At 43.0% G+C, this 20,381-nt stretch overlaps 1 long non-coding RNA gene across 1 annotated transcript in view; it reads right to left on the reverse strand.

Annotated features, from left to right (window-relative positions):
- LOC122459349 overlaps positions 1 to 13,841 on the reverse strand; it is a 59,736-nt gene extending 45,895 nt beyond the window's left edge. Inside the window, exon 1 of the long non-coding RNA XR_006279967.1 lies at positions 13,718 to 13,841. This is a non-coding gene — a long non-coding RNA (uncharacterized LOC122459349). The remainder of the gene's footprint in view (positions 1 to 13,717) is intronic.
- Between the last annotated feature and the right edge of the window lie 6,540 nt (positions 13,842 to 20,381).

The following is a 20,381-nucleotide window of genomic DNA, read 5'->3' on the forward strand; positions in this document are numbered from 1 at the left end:
CAAGTTGGAGATTTAAATCAAATTGCTAGTTTACAGACTTAAGACATGCAAATGCAGTACTGAATGGAAAAAGGTGTTATTTGCAATATACAAAGATTCAAATATGAGGTGTTAAAGAAAAAGCCATGAGCAAAAATATGAACCTCTGTTGAGTTACAGCAGTGATGAGTTTGGTTCATTTGAATTGAGAGGTGTTCCACAATTAAAATGAATAGGATGCTGGTACATCACTATTTTCTCTTTAATAATGCTTGAATTGCTAACACTATTCACAATTGCCCAAATCTTTCCATATTGGAAGGTCACTAGAATCAGGGCCAGCTCCAGGCACCAGCGAACCAAGCAGGTGCCTGGGGCGGCAAATGTAAAGAGGCGGCAGGACGTTGGGCTCTGGGGCGGTTGCTCAGTCATAGCGTGTTTTGCACTCGGTGGCAATTCGGCAGCGGGGACACAACTCTTCTTGGGTCGCTGGTGGCAATTTGGCGGCCGCACCATCACTCCACCTCCGTGTTCAGCGGCAAGGTTTTTTGTTGTGTTTCTTTTGCCGCTTGGGGCAGCAAAAAAATGCTATCATAGATAATGTTATCATAGATAAGCCCTAACATACATATTGGTTTATGTAAATGGAGGGGCTTCGTTCACTTTGACTCAAGTTAGTCTAGTGTGGAAATGCCTGCAAACACACAACACAATTTATTAGATCACACTGACTCAGCATTTACCACAAACTCTAGAGTCCTCTTTCAAAGTGCACTAAATTGATGTGAATTGAGTTATTTTTGTCTGTTCATGTGCATGCAATGCTGCTGCACACTACTTTGGCAGTCTTCCAACTATTATCCCACACTGCTTTACAGGTGTTGATTACTGACCTGCGTGTCTATCTGCATGCCCTCCACTGCTCTGGCCTACGAACTTTGGCACAGATAAACTTAGGTAACTCATAAGTTTTGGGGAACTGGAAGTAAAAATGTAAGAATGGAAATTTTGTCCATAATGAACTAACACCGGCTTCTGGAAGGTTTTGGATAGGACATCCAACGGCAAGAGTGCTATGGAAATGAAGTGACATATGATAATGGGGTGATAAATATACTAACCAGAGAAGAAGGTTACCTCAACATTGGTAAGGGGAGGAAATACAAATAAGGAAGAGGAGAGAAACCCTTACTGAATATACCATTAGACATGGTAAAGTCAGTGTAATGTATTATAAAAGTGGCATCCCAGCCTGTGGGCAGTAGGAGAGAGAGAGAGAGAGAGATGTAACCCAGGGAAGGGCCAGAATGATGGCCACTGGTGAAGATTAGGAAGGTGATGGTGATGTGGAAGAGAGTGGCTAACATATCAGGTTGTTCTGCAAGGGATGGTGCGAGTTTGGATGTTCAGATGTACTTTCTGTATTATCTCAATCTACCTTACTGAGTCAGAGTGTGTGAGACTTTAAATGTACAAATATAAAAGTTCCTATAGTGTGAGTTTTGCACATCAGGGTTCCCAACTATATAATAATTTTTATAATACTGGGTCAGATCTTGGGACAAGAACCTGTCTACTCTTAAAGTGATAACTGAGAATCTTAGACATAATCTAGAGATCAGGCTACAGCTCACTATAATTATTATACTCTACCACTGTGCTAGCTTCTGTTGTGGGTGCCTCACAGCCAGTCATTTTATGTAGATGTGAACTCGGAGCCAGAGTCTCCAGCCTGCCTCCTTCAGCCAATGCAATCTCTTCTGCCCTGCCCCACCCCACCCCTTTAAAATGGCAGAAGTTAACAGTGACAGAAGAACTAAGTATCAACTCTTTCCAAGCCTATGCCATGGAGGGTGCATGCCCATTACTTGTTTTCCTTTCCCTTCCCCAGCGAACACCCCCAGCCCAGTTCACCTGCTCAAAATGGCAGCCAGTGGAAGAGTGCAGCCATAACCTCAAGCCCAAAGCCCCCACCTCCCTTCCCACAGCATATTCGAATGATGAAAACAGTCATGTGGAATTCAGCTGTTTATTGAAAAAGTAATTACAGGAAAAATAGTTTGGTTAGTATTCCCAGTTTACATGAAGTAGGTGTATGCACTGTATGCCCACAAAAGTACTAAGACCACAGCTTACTAAAGTTACTATGCTAAAGTGTACATGCTCTGTAACATACAGGAAAATAAGTTTACCATACAGAGGGCTCTGAATGGTTTTTCACAGGCTCAAATACAGTCATAGTGTTTAAGGCCAGAAGGGACCACTAAGTCTGACCTTCTATATAAGTCACAGGCCTCCCAACACTGCACCCACACTAGAGACTAGGAGCAGTTAAGGCTTTGAACAGTCAGTGCAGAACCTGATCCATTTTTCTTCACACCTTTCAGCACTGCAGGAGAGAGAAACCAGACTCAAACTGAGAAATTGCTTGCTTTTGGTCTGGACAATATGTGGGATAGCAGCATGGTCACTGTCCCCAGCATAATTTGTAATTCCCTTCAGTGTTTCTTGGGGGAACCATGTTGGTGAATAACTTCATGGTGTATCTCGCTGCTCTGCCCTTTACCTTATTGAAGAAAGTCAGGACAGCCTAAGGAGGTTGTACAGGGGATTACTAGCCACTTCTACCCATGAAAGAAATGGCACTGCTTACAATCCGTCTCTAAAAATTTACCAATGTACATTGCAAAAGAGCCACAGTAGTACATCAATAGCCACCCCCCCACACAGCTCCTAGTGCCTCCCACCCACTGGCAGCCCTGCCAATCAGTGCCTCCCCCTCTTTCCCAATCAGCTGTTTTGTGGCATGCAGGAGGTGGGGGGAGGGGGAGGAGCAAGGTCATGGCAGGCTCAGGGAAGGGGTATAAAAGGGTGGCGGGGGGACAGAGCCAGGGGTTGAGCAGTGAGCCCCCCCAGCACACTGAAAAGTTGGCGCCTGTAGCTCCAGTCCCAGAGTCGGCGCCTATACAAGGAATCGCATATTTACTTCTGAAGAGCCGCATGTGGCTCTGGAGCCACAGGTTGGCCACCCCTGTCTTAGGAGAACAGTTGGATGTACAGTTGCACATTTTCGGGCCTGAGACTCAAAGTAAGAGCAACAGGCATCTCTGACATTACTATCTGGTTGTTTCCATTTTCTAGTGGAGACCTTGCTGGTTGTGCAAACAACTGAGCAAGCTTCTGCACTTCAGCCTCCTACCCATCTTGAAGGTTTTCTCCCTGACTCTCACAAATATTGTGCAAAGTAAAATGTGCAGCTGTAATTTTAGGAAAGTTTTTCTTCTCCTCTTGCAGTTACCAACCTAGCACATGAACAGCACCACTTCCTTTCAGTTAGCCAAATGCACACTCCACTGTCTTTCTGCAACTGCAGATGCAATCACTGAACAAGTCCTTCCTTCTGTTCAAGAGGCCTGTGATTAGCTTTACTAGCCAGGGAAGTAGAAGATAAGCTGGGTCTCTCAGAATAACCAGAGCAATCCCCATGCCACTAATGATTATAAATGAGCCTGGGGGCAAACTGTCCTTTATTCATGAAGAGCTGAGTTCTGCAAGATTCTAGCATCATGGACCCTTCCAGACCACCCAGCATTTATATCTGTAACCCTGCTGTGATGGTGAACCAGCCATTGGAGCATCCTGGAGAAATACCTCTTCCTGTTTATATATTCTGACCCTTGGGGGCAGGGGAAAATGATAGGTACATCAATTGCCCCATTACAGTTTGGGAACCCCATGTGTGTAAAACTATGAATAATGCTCAGGAGATCATCAATGTTTATAACGCTGTGCAACAGTACCTTTTCCATGGCCTTACATACCGGCGTGACAATGGCCCCAGTCAGTCTCCTTACACCAAATTGCTCGGCTGTGGACCAGTAACATTCACAGCTGGCCAACTTGTAGATGGCAATGGCGACCCACTTCTCCATGGGTATAAGGCACTGCATATTGATAGCTGCCACTGCAGCACCAGCACTAGTTCAGCACAAATCTGAAAGACAGTCACTTTTGCCACCTCATGCTTGCGTTCATCCCAGGTCTGCAGAACGATCTTTTCCCACCAACCCATGCTGCTTTTCTTAGCCAAGAAACACCACCATATCATATGAAACTGCTGCAGGAACAGCTCCTATAGTAGTAGCTGCTCAGTCTTCTCCTAGCCGTCCTCATTCTCCTTCCTCTTCTGCCACTGCTATAGCCACATCAACTGCTCAGCAGTGTGGCTGACGAAGTCCAAAAACCAAAGCCACCCAAAATCAAAAGCCCAAGCAGCCTTTGCGTGCTTGCAATTGCCAGCATAGTAGTGTGGAGCACTGTTGTGTCCATGCAGCCCGACAACAATTCAAGAATGGTGCTAGCCCACCCAGGAAGAGAGGAATCATGGGACTGAGAGCATAGAATCATGGGATTTGTAAAATCTGAACCTAAGCCCCAGAATCCCACTGACTTCTACTTGGCTTCTGCTATGCATCCCACAATGCGCAGCAAGAAACATGCCAGAATGTACACAGCTCAACAGTGAAGCAGAGGACCATGGGATACCCTCCCAGACTGCAACGCACTTAGCATGTGCCAAACGCTTGCTATGTGTCCACAATGTTCAAATTAAAAGAGGACATAGCCATCCATTGTACACTGTTAGTTGGGCCCACATATGGCAGCTTAACAAATGCGTGTCAAATCCCTGAGCCACACCCCTCCCCCCATGCAGATAACGCCTTAGATATTATCTGTGCAATCCTGCAAAGACTTATGCATGGGCTTCCCTCTATGCACATGTACTCCCATTGAAGTTAATGGCATTACTCACATCCATGAAGGTAAGCACGTAATGAGCCTTTACAGAAATGAGCTCTGTATCAAACACAAATTATTATTATTATTATTTAATAATAATTCTTCTTCTCCGGTTGCTTAGTAAGAAGAAGATGACACTTTGGTCCCAATAGGTGTGCTTAATTCTACACAAGTAGTTTTGTGATTAGCCCCACTGAAGTTAACATGTCTAAAGGTAAGCACATACCTAACTTTGCAGAACTGGGGCCTTTGTGAATTACTTTCAGATAACCCATGTTGATCCATTTTTATTTAATCTTCAAAAGGGTTGTATAAGTATACAAACTATACAAGTTACTCCTGCTCCCTGTAGAAATTCATTTCCAAAGTGTGTGACGCACAGCTGCTTCATAAGAGTGCTGTGTGTTTTAGAGAAGATTAATGGTCTTTATGAAATGAAGTGATTTATTTTACAAAAAACACATGGTTTACATGGAGACCAGGTTGAGAAATGTACCCAAACTGATTTCTTAAAATTGGTCCTTTTTTTCATAAAGAAAATTAATCCTGCCTAATACTAGTGTAAATCAACCTAAAGTTCAACCACTTAGCACACATAGTACATGACATTTTCAAATTGTTTAAAAAAAAAAAAAAACTTGCTTTTTCCTCCCACAAAAGCTACAATTATCTGAGCATTCGTAAGGATATACGCACAAGTTCTCTGTGCAGAAGCGTGATGTAAGCTTCATTGCAACTAATACAAAAAAAAAAAAAAAAAGAGGTAAACTTGCGTTTTATAGCTCTGTTTTTAAGCAGCATGGTTTTTGCTGTACCCTAGTAGCTCTTTCACTCTCAAAAGCTTTTCACTACATCAGTGAATTAGGAGATTCAAAGCAAGATATGAAGAAAATAAAAAAGCACCAAAGCCCATCCCTCCAAAAAAATCAGGAAACCAATTTAGTTTATTCAAAACACTTGCCAAGGGCATTGTATGGAATTCCAGGTCTCATATGCATTAATTCTGTTCCATGGAGGGGTTTGTTTGTTTTTTTAGTTTTGTTCCCCCATCCCTTAGCACTTACTGTTCTGACCCCTCTTTACTGGTTCTGGCAAGACCATTCCTCAGCAGCATGGCAATAGTAAAATATAGGGAGCAGATATTTTATTGTATTATATTTAGTCTTGAAAGGAATCCTCGCTCCTCATCCTACAACCCCCACAATAAAAACATTCCATAAATTACCCTCCTCAACCTCTTTTTCCTCCCTCAGAATGCTGGCAATACTGAAAAGTTCCACCAAAGCTAAACAGCTGCACAACAAAGACAACCATTTTTCTCCCAGTTTCATGAGATCTCTAAAAGTTTGGAGAAATGAATGCAGTGAGACCCTAAAAGTCCATATTTATTAATGCAGGGGCAAAATTACTAACCTGTCCAATGATAATTACTTATAACAACGAACACGGTAGTCAACCAAAGAGGAGAATAGTCAGAGAAGATTGGGGATGACACAAGAGATGAATGTAGGAAGTTTGAGAGTTACATTAGTAGTAGCCAGGCAAGGTACTAACAAACTTCAACAGGACTTTTTTTTAAAGTGAAAACCTCTTTTCCAAGCTGCTGCTGCACCCCGTGTAGCTTTCTCCCAGCCTCTCAACTCCTCCCCGCTCCTTCCTGTCCTTTCAGACACCCAAAAGCCAGTGCTCCCAATTCTAATAATTACAAGCAACATCTAACCACCACATTTCCTCCTCGTAAGAAACTCACAATTAAAATAAACATTGTTCTAACCACAGAAACAACTAGGAATCAAGGCAGTATACTGTTGACAGAATTATTACACTAAACACACTATAGTTACTACATAACAGTCTCTACTCCAGACAGGTGGTCGTCTGGGTCTGACAGGCCGTCTCTCAAGCCCTGGTTCCAGTGCAATGTCTTGTTGTGTTGATACTACGGTGAAGTCATCCAATGCAGACTGGGTGTTGGCATAATCTCCCCTTGGTGCATAGGCAGGTGCAAGATAAGCATTCCATACCCGCTCATCAGAAAGTCGATAGGTGTAAAGTCCCTTCTTCTCTGATTTTAAGAGGAGCTGTGAAATTTATGGTCCCCTTTGCATAAAATTCCGGGTTTTCATATTCTAATGAAGGAACCACACTGAAACTTTGGTTCCTTAGCACCCCGCTGCTTGTCTGTAAAAGCTTGGCTCTGTTCAACTGTTTTTCTCACATCATCCTCTGTTGGGGCCTCAGGTTGTGCCTTTAACAATCCAACAATGTTCAATTTAGTATTCATCTGTTTCCCATGCAGTAACTCTGTGGGTGATTTTGCATTGTGGCATGTTGTGTAGCCTGGTATGCTTGCAAGAAATCAGTAGTGAAGGGTATATCCACAATCACCCTTCCAGTTTAGCCGTTTGCAAACTCTTTCAAACTTCGGTTAAACCGTTCGATTTCCCCATTGGCGTGAGGGTAGTATAGGGATGAATGTTCCTCTGTGCTAGAAAAGTTTCAAACTCCAGGGAAGTAAATTGGACTACCATTATCTGAAACCAGTTCTTTGGGGTTACCTTCCCTGCTAAAAACTGAAGAGAGGAACTTAATTACTATAGCTGAAGAGATTTGTAATGTAAATGCTACCTCAGGCTATTTACTGAAATAGTCTATTAAAGTGATGGCATAATGGCAGTCAATTGGAGCAGTATCAAAAGGTCCTACAATGTCAATTGCCACTTTTTCCCCAGGCAGATTCAGGAAGAAAAACAGGCTGTAATGGAGGGGTACATGTCACTGCTGTCTTATCATGCATTTGGCAAGTGACACAGGATTTTATGAGTGCTTCAGTTTGAGAATCCATCCCTGGCCACCAATATAGATCCCATAGTCGTTTGGTTCTGACAATTCCTTGATGAGTATTGTGTGCCAGGTGTACGAGTTTTGACTGCAATTCTGGCACAGGTAGCCAGTGTGTACCTCATAGCACACTGCCATCAAACAAAGAAAGTTCATCCCAAACTCTAAAATAAGGCAGCAAAACTGGGTCAAAGTTTTTAGGGTCACTGGGCCATCTCTGTCAAAGTCCCATAGTTTGTTGAATTGGACATGCTGAATAAGCAGCTTGAAATTGTTCTCTTGTAACTGCAGTAAGAGTGCTTGTAATAAGCGCCACGACTACATCCTCATCCTCCGGTGGACCATCTGGTGAAGGCAAAGGCAGGCGAGAAAGGCAATCAGCGACCACATTTTGGTTTCCAGGCTTATACTCCAGTTCATAATTGAACGAGAGTAGCCTTGCAGACCATCGAGCAATACGATATCCTGCTCTTCCCAGTCCTTTCATGGTGAGCAACGTTGTCAAAGGGCTGTGGTCTGTGCGCAACTTGAATGGCAGCCCCTCAGGTAAGTTCTCCATTTTTCAGTAGCCCAGACAAAAGCAAGTGCTTTTTTTCCAGCTGTAGAATATTTTCTCTCAGCATTACTTGGTGTCCTTGAAGCAAATGCAACAGTCCTATGTGTTGTCCACATGCAGTTCTGAGAGGACAGCCCCAAGTCCATAATCAGAAGCATCAGTAGTTACAATTGTGGGCAATGCAGGACTGAATAGTGCAAGTACTCAACTATGTACAATCAAGTCTTTCACTGTTTCGAAACTAGCTTGTGCATCTGTTGTCTACACTAAGGTTGAACTTCGTCGTAATAATTCCTGTAACGGTTCAATGACAGAAGCATAATTGGGAATGAATTTTGCATACCAGGAAGTAAGACCCAAGAAGGAACGTAAGGTTTGCAAATCTGTTGGAGGAGGAGCATTTGAAATTGCCAGGATATGAGCCGGATCAGGTTTTAGTCCAGCCTGTGAAATTGTACACCCCAGAAAGGAGAGTTCAGTTTGTCTAAATTTACATTTAGACCTATTGAGCTGGAGGCCTGCTTTGCTGATGCAGTTTAGTACAGACTGCAGGTTATTGTGATGCTCCTGAGAAGTATTTCCAAACACGATATCATCCAAATAGCACTGAACTCTATGTTGATTCTTCAAAATCAATGACTTTTGGAAGGCACCTGGGGCTGATGCGAGACCCTATGGAACACGTTTAAAACAAAATAGACCCTCATGTGTAATAAATGCTGTGAGGTCTCTGCTATCTTCATGCAACATAACCTGGTGTTATGCGCTCTGCAAATCAAGAGTAGAAAACATCTTTGCTCCATGGAGTTCTGCAAATACTTCTTCTATGTGAGGAAGAGGATGGCTGTCAATCACAATAGCTTTATTTGGCTCCCTTAAGTCCACACAAAGGTGACTGCCTCCACCCTTCGTCTGTGTCATTACTATAGGTGAAACCCATTCCGAGAAGTCGAGCTCTTCAATAATGTCCTCTTGAATAAGTTTTTTAAGTTCCTCTGAAACAACTTCTCTGACTGAAAATGGTAAGCGCCGTAATTTCTGTCGTACAGGCATCACATTATTCTGCATTTTAACTTTATGCAGAAACCCATAAGCACAGCCGAGTTTGTCCTCAACCTGGTGTTGGGTCCTAGCTGAAACTGAAGTCTGTACCGCAAGAGTGCTTTGCTGAGGAAGATCAATTTGTCCATTAAATCTCTGCCAAGGATAGGAGTGCCTTTGTGGACAATGTAGAACTCTGCAGTTACACAGCAATCACCAAAACTAACTATTGCTGGCAGGCAGCCACATACTGGAATATGGTTTTTCAAATAGCACACCAAGTGAAGCTTGGGTTCAGTAAGAGGCACCTCTTTAAAGTAATGCAAATAGATGGAATCAGGTAGTATAGATACTGCTGAGTCAGTGTCCAACATTAGCTGAATAGAGTGAGATGTGAGGGTATGGCAGAAACATTTACAGTGCACTTTATCAGTTCCGGAATATATGCAGTAGTGATTTTGTCCACACTCAGCACAGTAACACCTGGTATTGTAACTGCATGCACCTGTTGATTGAACTGGCTGCTGCAACATACTTTAGCAAAATGTCCAATCTTTTTGCAATGATTGCACTGAGCTACTTTTGCCGGACATCCTGTGTAGCTTGCAAGGTATTGTGGGGATCCACAGCAAAAGCATGTTTTACTGTATTTTGAATTAGCTGATTTGGTGGTTTTTCATAAATTTTCCTCTTGTAATTATGTGTCTGCAGTGGTAGTGACCTTTTCTGCAAAGGAGTGCAGCCTGGACTGTGCCTCCTGTATCCATGCTCATTATTTTGGCTTCAGCTGTAGCTGACTCAATCTGGGTAGCAATGGTTGTTGCTTTTTCCAGTGTAAGTTGTGGCTCTAGAAGTAAACATTCTCTTACACGAAGCATAGTTGTTTTCTCAACGAGCTGGTCTCTAATCTCCTCATCTGCTATATTCCCAAAGTCACAAGTTACAATCAGACTCCTCAGGGATGCAATATACTGCATTATAGTTTCCCGTAGTTTCTGCTCACGCTGGCAAAATCTGTAGCGATTAGCTAATACATTCACTTTTGGTACCAAACAGTTCTTTAATTCAGTGAGTGCAGTCCCATATTTATTGTCTGCAAGGGGAAAAGTGTAAAATATATGCTTCCCTTCTGCTCCAAGGCAGTGGATTAGCAGAGCACACTTTCTTACTTCAGAAATCTCTGTAGCACTGATTGCAAGCAGATAAGTCTAAACATGTGGATCCAGGCAGTAAAAGCAACTGGAGGCTCACCTGGGTTTTGTAAAAAGGGTGAAGGTGGCTTCAGAGGCAGAAGATCCATCCTTGTTGCCAAAATGTTGTAGTGAATGTTGAACATTGTAGCCAGGCAAGATACTAACAAACTTCAACAGGACTTTATTTTTTAAAGTTGAAACCTCTTTTCCAAGCTGCTACTGCACCCTCAGTAGCTCTCCCTCAGCCTCTTCAACTCCTCCCCCCTCCTTCCTGTTTCCTGTCCTTCAGACTCCCAACAGCCAGTGCTCCCAATTCTAATAATTACAAGCAACATCTAAACACCACAATAAGTCAGTTTAGGCCCCGGGACCTGTAAAAAGATTGCAGTGTATGTGAGTAATAATGCCTGATTAGGAAGGGTGGGAAGAAATCAGAAATGGAGACTACACCAGAGATGTTGCAACATGGACTCTGTTCTACTCAGATTTCAGGCTGCAATGTCCTGGGTCTGAATAGAGAGTACAAAGTATAGGAGCTGCAGAACCACATGTTAGTATTATAGGGAGAGCAACCCCTATATATTTAGGTTGCCTAACACTTTCCCCTATAAAAACATTCTTGCAACCTTTTTCCAAGAAGCTCTCATATGTCTATTATTTTTAGCAGGCCTTTAATATTCAACTAGGGAAAGCACTCAAGGCTGTGGAAGTGACTTTTCTTTGTCCCATGAAATTCCATTCAGTTTTTCCAGACACCAAACAGTTAAAAAGTTCAATTTATCTGCTCTTGCTTATTGCAGTTTGCCAAAACAACAACTAAACAAGGCTGGACCTGTACTGCTCCCAAAGCAGCACCAGGACACACTGTACTAGAGGATGCCTGGGAGCTGCCAGAGCAGCTATAACAAGTTGGTGGGGCAGGGGAACAGAAGCAAGCTGGGCCCTTCATCCCCAAAGTCAGCACCTGGGCCCAGTGGCCCATGTAGCTCCCTCAAGGGAGCTACAAGGGAGCAATCAGGGTGTATCATCTTAATTCTGCCCCCTTTTCATACATATTACACAATCTTTAATTACATGATCACATACTATTTCTATTATCTGCATGATATTCCTGCCTCATTCAGTGCACAGGATGGACACATCTGGGGGACAAATGAAGGTTGTACAGGCAGCTATCCATCTGGCATTTCCTAACTTCCAAGTGGTTGTCTTGCAACCTAAACAACACTTTAACATATATTTTTGTATATAATTACATTATTACAATTCTCCCTCCCTGAAGAAAAAAAAAAATCAACCAGGAAGAAAATGAATACTTACAACCACTATAACTATCATACTGAGAGCCGTTGAAAAATACCAATAATATTTTTGTGGGAGTTTTTAATCTCCTTAAAAATTTCTAACTTTACCATATTTTGTTGTTGTTCCCTAAGGAAAAAAAAACAATTTTTTTCTTTTTTCAGTTTCTCTTCTTCCCCCTCTCTCTTTTTCAGTGGAAAAAAGAAAAGGAGGGTAAATCAGAAATATGAAAACACAAAATGGTCTGTTTTCAAACTAAACGGAAATTTTCTGTGGGATCATTGTTACATTTCAGAGCTAGGTGGAAATTTTCTGTCAAATATTTTTGATAGAAAATGGCCTTTTTTAAAAAAAAAAACAACAAAATCTGTAACACAAGACAGTAGCCATCCAGAATGAACTTCTCTTTCTTACAACTTCATGTGGACTGCAAGCTGTGGGTGGAGATTGCCCAGAATAGTTTCTGTTGAGTTGTACTATGTTTCTATACCGTGTGTCTTGGTTATTACTAGTTTATTTTGACACTTGACCAATTGATGTTGGTATCATTCTTTGAATTTGTTCAGCAAGCTTATAAATCACTCATGCACCACTAGCAAAAGTCTAAGAAGTCAGCACATCCCCTGCACAATAATTCCTTGCTTCTATATTTTCCTATCCAAAATAATTGTGTCCAGCTAGATGCTTTGAGGGACACATTATCAGAAACTTTCTTGTGATGAAAAGCAACCTGAGGTGCTTGTTGAGAAGTACACAGTGTGTTCTGAATTGGGCGGGGGGGGGGGAGATAGGTTTGAACACATCTGCAGGACACCTCCCAAAAACAACATTTAAGGAAAGGAATGAGCTGTCCGTTTGCTTGTTTTCTTGTGTGACACACACAGGACACACAACCTACATGCACAATATTATATATACACCATATATCTATGGTATGGAGCCCCACTGAAGTCAAGAGATCCACAAATGACGAGTGCTAATTGCAGGTTCAAGACCTTAGTTACATCAGGACTGGGAAAGGTGAAAGAAAACTAGGACATCAAATCCAAGGACCCAATTCTGCAAAATTTGACTCACATGAGTGGTCCCCATCAGCTTCAGTGGGATGACATACGTGAGTAAGGATTACTCACATAAGTAAATCTCACATGAACTGGCATCATTCTAGTACAATAATATGACACATTAGTCTGCACTAATATGTGGATTGAACTGCTAATGTAAGTGAACCATGCTTCAAAGCACTGCAGACACCCTTCCATGATCTTTATTTTACTCACTGTGGCCACTATCATGATTCCATTGACATATGAAAGGCTGTGCATCAACATCTGCATAAATACACTGGCTTTTTAAAAGGCCTCCTTTTATTTATTAAACATAAGCAGAAGCAAGTTTAACATTCTGTATCACAAGCTCTGACTCATTAAGTATTTACTCTTTCCCATTGATTAAAGCTTCCACACAGTCATGAAATTTTACTTTAAAAAAACTTCATTTGTTGCCATAACGTTATGCAAGCCACTGAAGTTAAATAAATAGTCACTGTCCATTTTTGTAACTGGAATTTAAAAAGCAGATATAAAGAAACATAATGGAGTGCACCCATCTCGTGAGTGCTTCCTTCTAGTCAGGTGTGTACAGGCCTGCACTTTCTCTCCCTGTAGCCCTCCTTGATCAGGGGAGAAATTAAGGACCTAATCCCAATCATCTCAGATTTGGTATTGTGCTGTATTCCAGGGCTTCCCCCAGAGGCAGGGCCCTCACCCCTCTGGGCATTTCAGGCCCTAGCTCTCCTGCAGGGCCACTAAAGCACCCTCTGGAGTGCCTCAAAGTCCAGGCCACTTCTCCTATTGGTTAATTGATGTTGTGGGAACCTGAGCACATCCACTACCCTGGGTCCCAGATCAGAGACCCTGTAGATAGCAGCCCTCTGCCGTGTCCCTTTATCTAAGCTACACCACTGTTCTAATTCCCTGCAGCCTGATACAATCTTCACCCTTACCTCAGGGGCTTGTCCTGATGGAGTCCCAACAACCAGTCCAGAGCATCTTCTCGCTCTCCCCAGTTTCTGCCAGTCCAGTCCAGTCCAGTCCCTACAGCTCCCTCAGCCATTCACACTCCTCCAGATCCAGCAAGGAACTGAACTTAGGCTGGCCCTCCAGCTCTTATACTAGCCTGCTGGGCCCTGATTGGCTGCTCCCTGCTTTCTGATCAGCTGTGTTCCACACAGCCACTTTAGGCAGCTTGGAGGACCCTCTCCATTGCCCTTTTCTGGGGCAGGCCATAATAGGGCCACAAGGCGTCCAGCAGAAATTATTAAGAAAATAACTATTTTAGCCATAACTTGTAACATGGAGTAGTCATGCAAGGAATTGGAGTTATAAAATCATAAATAGTGAAAAATCCCAGCAAGCTTCTCGCTCTTGATTTAGATTTCATCTGAAGCTGAGAAACATTCTGTGTGAATAATCAATGGAATTTTAAAAATGAATTCACCTTGGCCATGATTGTGCCCCTTTAAGTCAACATTTTCAAAAGCAGTTACTTGTTTCAGTGTTTGAGTACCCAGACTGATAAACTGTGGACCTGATTTTCATATAAACTGAGCACCCACACAACTCCAACTGAAGGCAATAAGAAAGGGCCAACCTATATGAAAATCATGCTCAAGATGTTTGCCTTTGATCACCCAAACCCTCCGGCTTCCAACATCCGTGATCACATTTGAAAATTTTGCCCTGAGTGTTCACTGTCCATTAGAGCTGGCCAAATAATAGATTTTTTTTTGGTTGGCTTGCAATTAAAAAAAATGTAAGAGTTTGGTTTCAGATCAAACTAAAACAGAAATGTTTGCCAAACTGAAAAGTCAAAACATTTCAATTCAGATTCAAACAAAACATGTCAACATTTCCAAAACATTTTGAGTGGGGTGGGGGTTCAGTTGAAACTGTTTGGTGAACTCAACATGAATATGCAGGTTGACCTATTCGCATTTTTGGGTGCAAAAAACTCAGCCAGCTCTACTCTCTATTTACATGCAGGTGGTTGAATTGTACTGGCTTAAATGTTCACGGAAAGCACGGATACAAGTTGCATGCATGTGTATTTGCAAAACTTGAATTTTAAAATTCACATGTGGGAGTGTTTGAGCCAAAATGCTTGTGCACTTGTAAACCAAGCTAATGCAATGTGACTCAACCACCCGATAGTGGCTAGATCACATTTAGAGCGTGAGAAGTCTACTAGTTTATGCACTGGGTTCTCTAGCTGAAGCAGCACACGTTCATGCTTTTAGATACCGAGGTTTCAGGGTCACTCTTCACAGATGATCCAACCTTGGGCATCTTTCAAGTACCCCCAGTCAAGGAACAGAAGCAATACCATGTAACTAATCACAACTAACCAATACAGTCACAATAGCCAGCAGCTCTTTAGAAAGCAAAGTCTAAAGCTGCCTGTGTGAATATTTGCAAGAAGGATTTTTAAATTCAAACAAATGAGAATTTGTTCTGGAAGTGCTTGTATCCAGCCGGTCAAAGAACAGAAGCAATACCATACAAAGCAGCACAGTTAACCAACCCAGCTGCAGAAGCTAACAGTTGTTTAGAATGTAGATACAGTTTGTAAACAGAACTTTGCATCATTTGACCAGTTCTACCCGTAACGATTGTAATTCATAAAGACAAGAACCCTAAGTATACTCAGTTCTCTTTTGGGGAAAGAAAGGAATATACTATACAGACCTCAGTGGTATATTCTCATCCAAAGTATGTATGTTTGTGGGCACAGTGGGATAACACGTTTCTGATTTAATTGTCAGTGAATAGGACTTTATGTTATGCGCCTGTCTTCTTGCTTTCTTGGCTGGCAGATTCTCATGAAGGGGGGCTATTCTGTCCTTTAAAAAATGTTTTTTTGAATATAGGTATTTTTCATAAAGCCAGACCTCTTCGTTATTTATAGGGAGCATACTGTTATAAAAAATGGTGTTGTGCTTTGCGACCACTGGCCCACGGGCAAGAGCCCTGACTCCTTTCTTGCCCTTCCCTCTCTATTAAAGGAAAAGGGGTTGGGCTGAGCTGGTTAAGGTACTGCCATTAAAAAAATCTGTTCAATTTTAATGTGCAGCTCTACTTAATAAGCTTCTTTATTGCATCCATGGGGGAAAAAACATACTTGAAATGAAAACCAATGATTTAAAAAAAATAGCCCACACATGTTAGTAGAGCACCCAGGCACATTATACTTGTTCTTGCAAGTGAATCTATTGCTTTTTCATATCATGTCAACAGTATAAAGTAGGCATTGAGGGGAACGCCAAAAGGTTCAGACTTAAGGTTTGGGTTGGATAATCACTCAATAGAAATGCAGCAGCAGTTTTTAGGAAGACCCCTTTTTTACTCTGGCTAGGAGATGAAGACTTTTTACATGTGTGGACCTTGCTATCATTTCAGAGGCTGTGGTGTCAAAAGAGGTAGGACCAATTCCTGAGGTCCTTAATCTTTTCTCAAGCAAAATTCCTATGGACTTCACTGACTAGAAGGGGAGTTATGCCTGAAGAAATAAAAACCTCAGTAAAGACGTTGGGATATGGCCCCTGGACTATCTGAGGAATTCTGTGGGATAACATCCTTATTGGTGGACAGCTCATTCCACTCTGTGGGGATATAAATGTGAAGGAATTACACAATATTAAGTCTTTTTGTTTGCTTTTATCCCAAGTCACTCTCACACACTAGTTTCAGGAATAAGGTTTCCTGCCCCATTGAGAAATAAAGAAAGATAGTAACACTTGAAACTCTTACCTTGAGCTATACATAAATCATTCAGCCTTCACATTTGTAACCTCAAATGTCACTCGCCAAAGGTTAGTTTTCCCAACCAGTAACACCTTCAATTCCTGGGCAGTTCTTCAAAATGCTTTCTGACTTTTCACTATTTATGCTCTTTGCTTCACTTTTTTGCATTCCACTCAGGTTGCACCTAACAATCCCCAAATACACACACACTCTCCTTTCCTGTTCAAAGAAACCCTACTTGGAAGTCCAAGCTTCAAAATACCTGCATTGTCCAGCTCTATCATTTTCCTTCTTACCCAAGAATCCCTAGTGAGTGATCAAACTAGCACAGATTACAGAATTTAACATTTAATATGGTTGGGTTTAAAAAAAACTGGGAACAAGCCAACTTTTTCTCGCACACAAATTTAGGTCCAGATCAGTAGCATGTACCTTGCGGCCTTTTCAGAGGCCAGAGGCCATGCAGCTCACATTCACATACAGTAGATCAGGGATTACAAAGGAGTGTGGATGCAAAGACATTTGCAATCTCCCAATCCTGGATTATCTGTGGGCTAAAAAGTCTCTCAAGGTAACTTGGAGCACACTTTGGAAATCAAGTAATACCTCAAGGCCTTATAAGAAGCCAAGTGCCCTTCTAAACAGTCCTTTCCTTGTCTACTTATTTCCCTAGTTGTATACACACAAATAGTACTCTAATTCTTTTGCACTTTTCAGCAGCTGTGGATTCAACCCTCTTCCATCCATGAAAAGGTTTGACTTTAATTAGATATTGGGCCCTTGGCATGATACATCATGCATGCATTGCAGCTTTATTTAGTCAGTATATGTTGTATACTCTAATGTATTTCTCTCCTCCTGATTTACAAAGAGATTCTCTGCCTTCTCTTTCTCTCTCTCTCTCTCATATACTATGTATGTATGTATGTATGTATGTATGCTTCCTTCCTTCCTTCCCATAGCAGCTGACCCTCAGAGTTCCTTAAGAGACAGTGAGGGAAGGAGGCGCCTGAATGGCAGAGGGGACTGATAATTGGATATGGTGTCCTTTATTTCTAAATTACTAGTTCATATCTGGCCTAAGTCATTAGAAATGAAAAACCATTACCATTCGACAGCTGTTCAGTGGCTTTTGTTGAAATGAGTTAGATGTCAGCATCCAATTGCTGGTGGGCACATCATAAAATCTGCCATCACATATGGCCAGTTTTGTAATTCTGGTGGAGAGGGCAAGGTTTTCGGGACTGGGATTTGAACGAACATGGAGGTAGGTTGCTCCGGGTAGAGAGGCACTTGTACTGCCGCTGCCTATTCTGTGAAAAAAACAAACTACTCCACACTCCAACGTTAATCTACTTATCATGTTTCAATAGCACTAAATTCACTTCTGGGCTGGGTGTGATGCCAGCACATGGATCTCAACTCATCTTTAGAGGAATTTTTTCCCCTGCCCAACAAATTTCAAAAGAATGAGAGTTAATGCCATGTTCCTTACGATATATTAGCAGAGCTGGTGAAGAACTTCAAGAGCCATGCTGACAAACTGATTAACACTAAATTAACCATCAACGATAATGAATATGCAATAATCTAATGTAACAGTATTTATCTGGACTGATCATGTTAAATTATAATAATTTCTCCGAGCACTGCAGGTGTACCTCCCCAAAGACAACAAATCTGGCTCTGAGCTCACTTGCTCTGGTTTTATACTGGTGTAAACAGATTGATTTCTGTGGGGTTACTCCTGATTTATATCCGTGCAAGCAAGAGAGTGGACCAGATGATATGTCTGGGGGGAGAAAGCGGAAGGAGACTCCGCTGGTTGGGAGGCATGAGATGCGATGTCCTGAGGTTGGAGGTTCCACGACCACCACTCCCAAGAGGAGAAGGCGGGTGGTGGTGGTCGGGGACTCTCTCCTCCGGGGGACTGAGTCATCTATCTGCCGCCCTGACCGGGAAAACCGAGAAGTCTGCTGCTTGCCAGGGGCTAAGATTCGTGATGTGACGGAGAGACTGCCGAGACTCATCAAGCCCTCGGATCGCTACCCCTTCCTGCTTCTCCACGTGGGCACCAATGATACTGCCAAGAATGACCTTGAGCGGATCACTGCGGACTATGTGGCTCTGGGAAGAAGGATAAAGGAGTTGGAGGCGCAAGTGGTGTTCTCGTCCATCCTCCCCGTGGAAGGAAAAGGCCTGGGTAGGGACCGTCGAATCGTGGAGGTCAACGAATGGCTACGCAGGTGGTGTCGGAGAGAAGGCTTTGGATTCTTTGACCATGGGATGGTGTTCCATGAAGGAGGAGTGCTGGGCAGAGACGGGCTCCATCTTACGAAGAGAGGGAAGAACATCTTTGCCAGCAGGCTGGCTAACCTAGTGAGGAGGGCTTTAAACTAGGTTCACCGGGGGAAGGAGACCAAAGCCCTGAGGTAAGTGGGAAAGCGGGATACCGGGAGGAAGCACAGGCAGGAAGGTCTGTGAGGGGAGGGCTCCTGCCTCATACTGGGAATGAGGGGCGATCAACAGGTTATCTCAAGTGCTTATATACAAATGCACAAAGCCTTGGAAACAAGCAGGGAGAACTGGAGGTCCTGGTGATGTCAAGGAATTATGACGTGATTGGAATAACAGAGACTTGGTGGGATAACTCACATGACTGGAGTACAGTCATGGATGGTTATAAACTGTTCAGGAAGGACAGGCAGGGCAGAAAAGGTGGGGGAGTAGCACTGTATGTAAGGGAGCAGTATGACTGCTCAGAGCTCCGGTACGAAACTGTGGAAAAACCTGAGTGTCTCTGGATTAAGTTTAGAAGTGTGTGCAACAAGAGTGATGTCATGGTGGGAGTCTGCTATAGACCACCGGACCAGGGGGATGAGGTGGATGAGGCTTTCTTCCGGCAACTCACGGAAGCTACTAGATCGCATGCCCTGATTCTCATGGGTGACTTTAATTTTCCTGATATCTGCTGGGAGAGCAATACAGCGGTGCATAGACAATCCAGGAAGTTTTTGGAAAGCGTAGGGGACAATTTCCTGGTGCAAGTGCTAGGGGAGCCAACTAGGGGGAGCGCTTTTCTTGACCTGCTGCTCACAAACCGGGTAGAATTAGTGGGGGAAGCAAAAGTGGATGGGAATCTGGGAGGCAGTGACCATGAGTTGGTTGAGTTCAGGATCCTGACGCAGGGAAGAAAGGTAAGCAGCAGGATACGGACCCTGGACTTCAGGAAAGCAGACTTTGACTCCCTCAGGGAACAGATGGCCAGGATCCCCTGGGGGACTAACATGAAAGGGAAGGGAGTCCAGGAGAGCTGGCTGTATTTCCTGATATCTGCTGGGAGAGCAATACAGCGGTGCATAGACAATCCAGGAAGTTTTTGGAAAGCGTAGGGGACAATTTCCTGGTGCAAGTGCTAGGGGAGCCAACTAGGGGGAGCGCTTTTCTTGACCTGCTGCTCACAAACCGGGTAGAATTAGTGGGGGAAGCAAAAGTGGATGGGAATCTGGGAGGCAGTGACCATGAGTTGGTTGAGTTCAGGATCCTGACGCAGGGAAGAAAGGTAAGCAGCAGGATACGGACCCTGGACTTCAGGAAAGCAGACTTTGACTCCCTCAGGGAACAGATGGCCAGGATCCCCTGGGGGACTAACATGAAAGGGAAGGGAGTCCAGGAGAGCTGGCTGTATTTCAAGGAATCCCTGTTGAGGTTACAGGGACAAACCATCCCGATGAGTCGAAAGAATAGTAAATATGGCAGGCGACCAGCTTGGCTTAATGGTGAAATCCTAGCGGATCTTAAACATAAAAAAGAAGCTTACAAGAAGTGGAAGCTTGGACATATGACCAGGGAAGAGTATAAAAATAT

The sequence above is a fragment of the Dermochelys coriacea genome, chromosome 1, assembly GCF_009764565.3.
Source record: "Dermochelys coriacea isolate rDerCor1 chromosome 1, rDerCor1.pri.v4, whole genome shotgun sequence".
Lineage (NCBI taxonomy): Eukaryota > Metazoa > Chordata > Testudines > Dermochelyidae > Dermochelys > Dermochelys coriacea.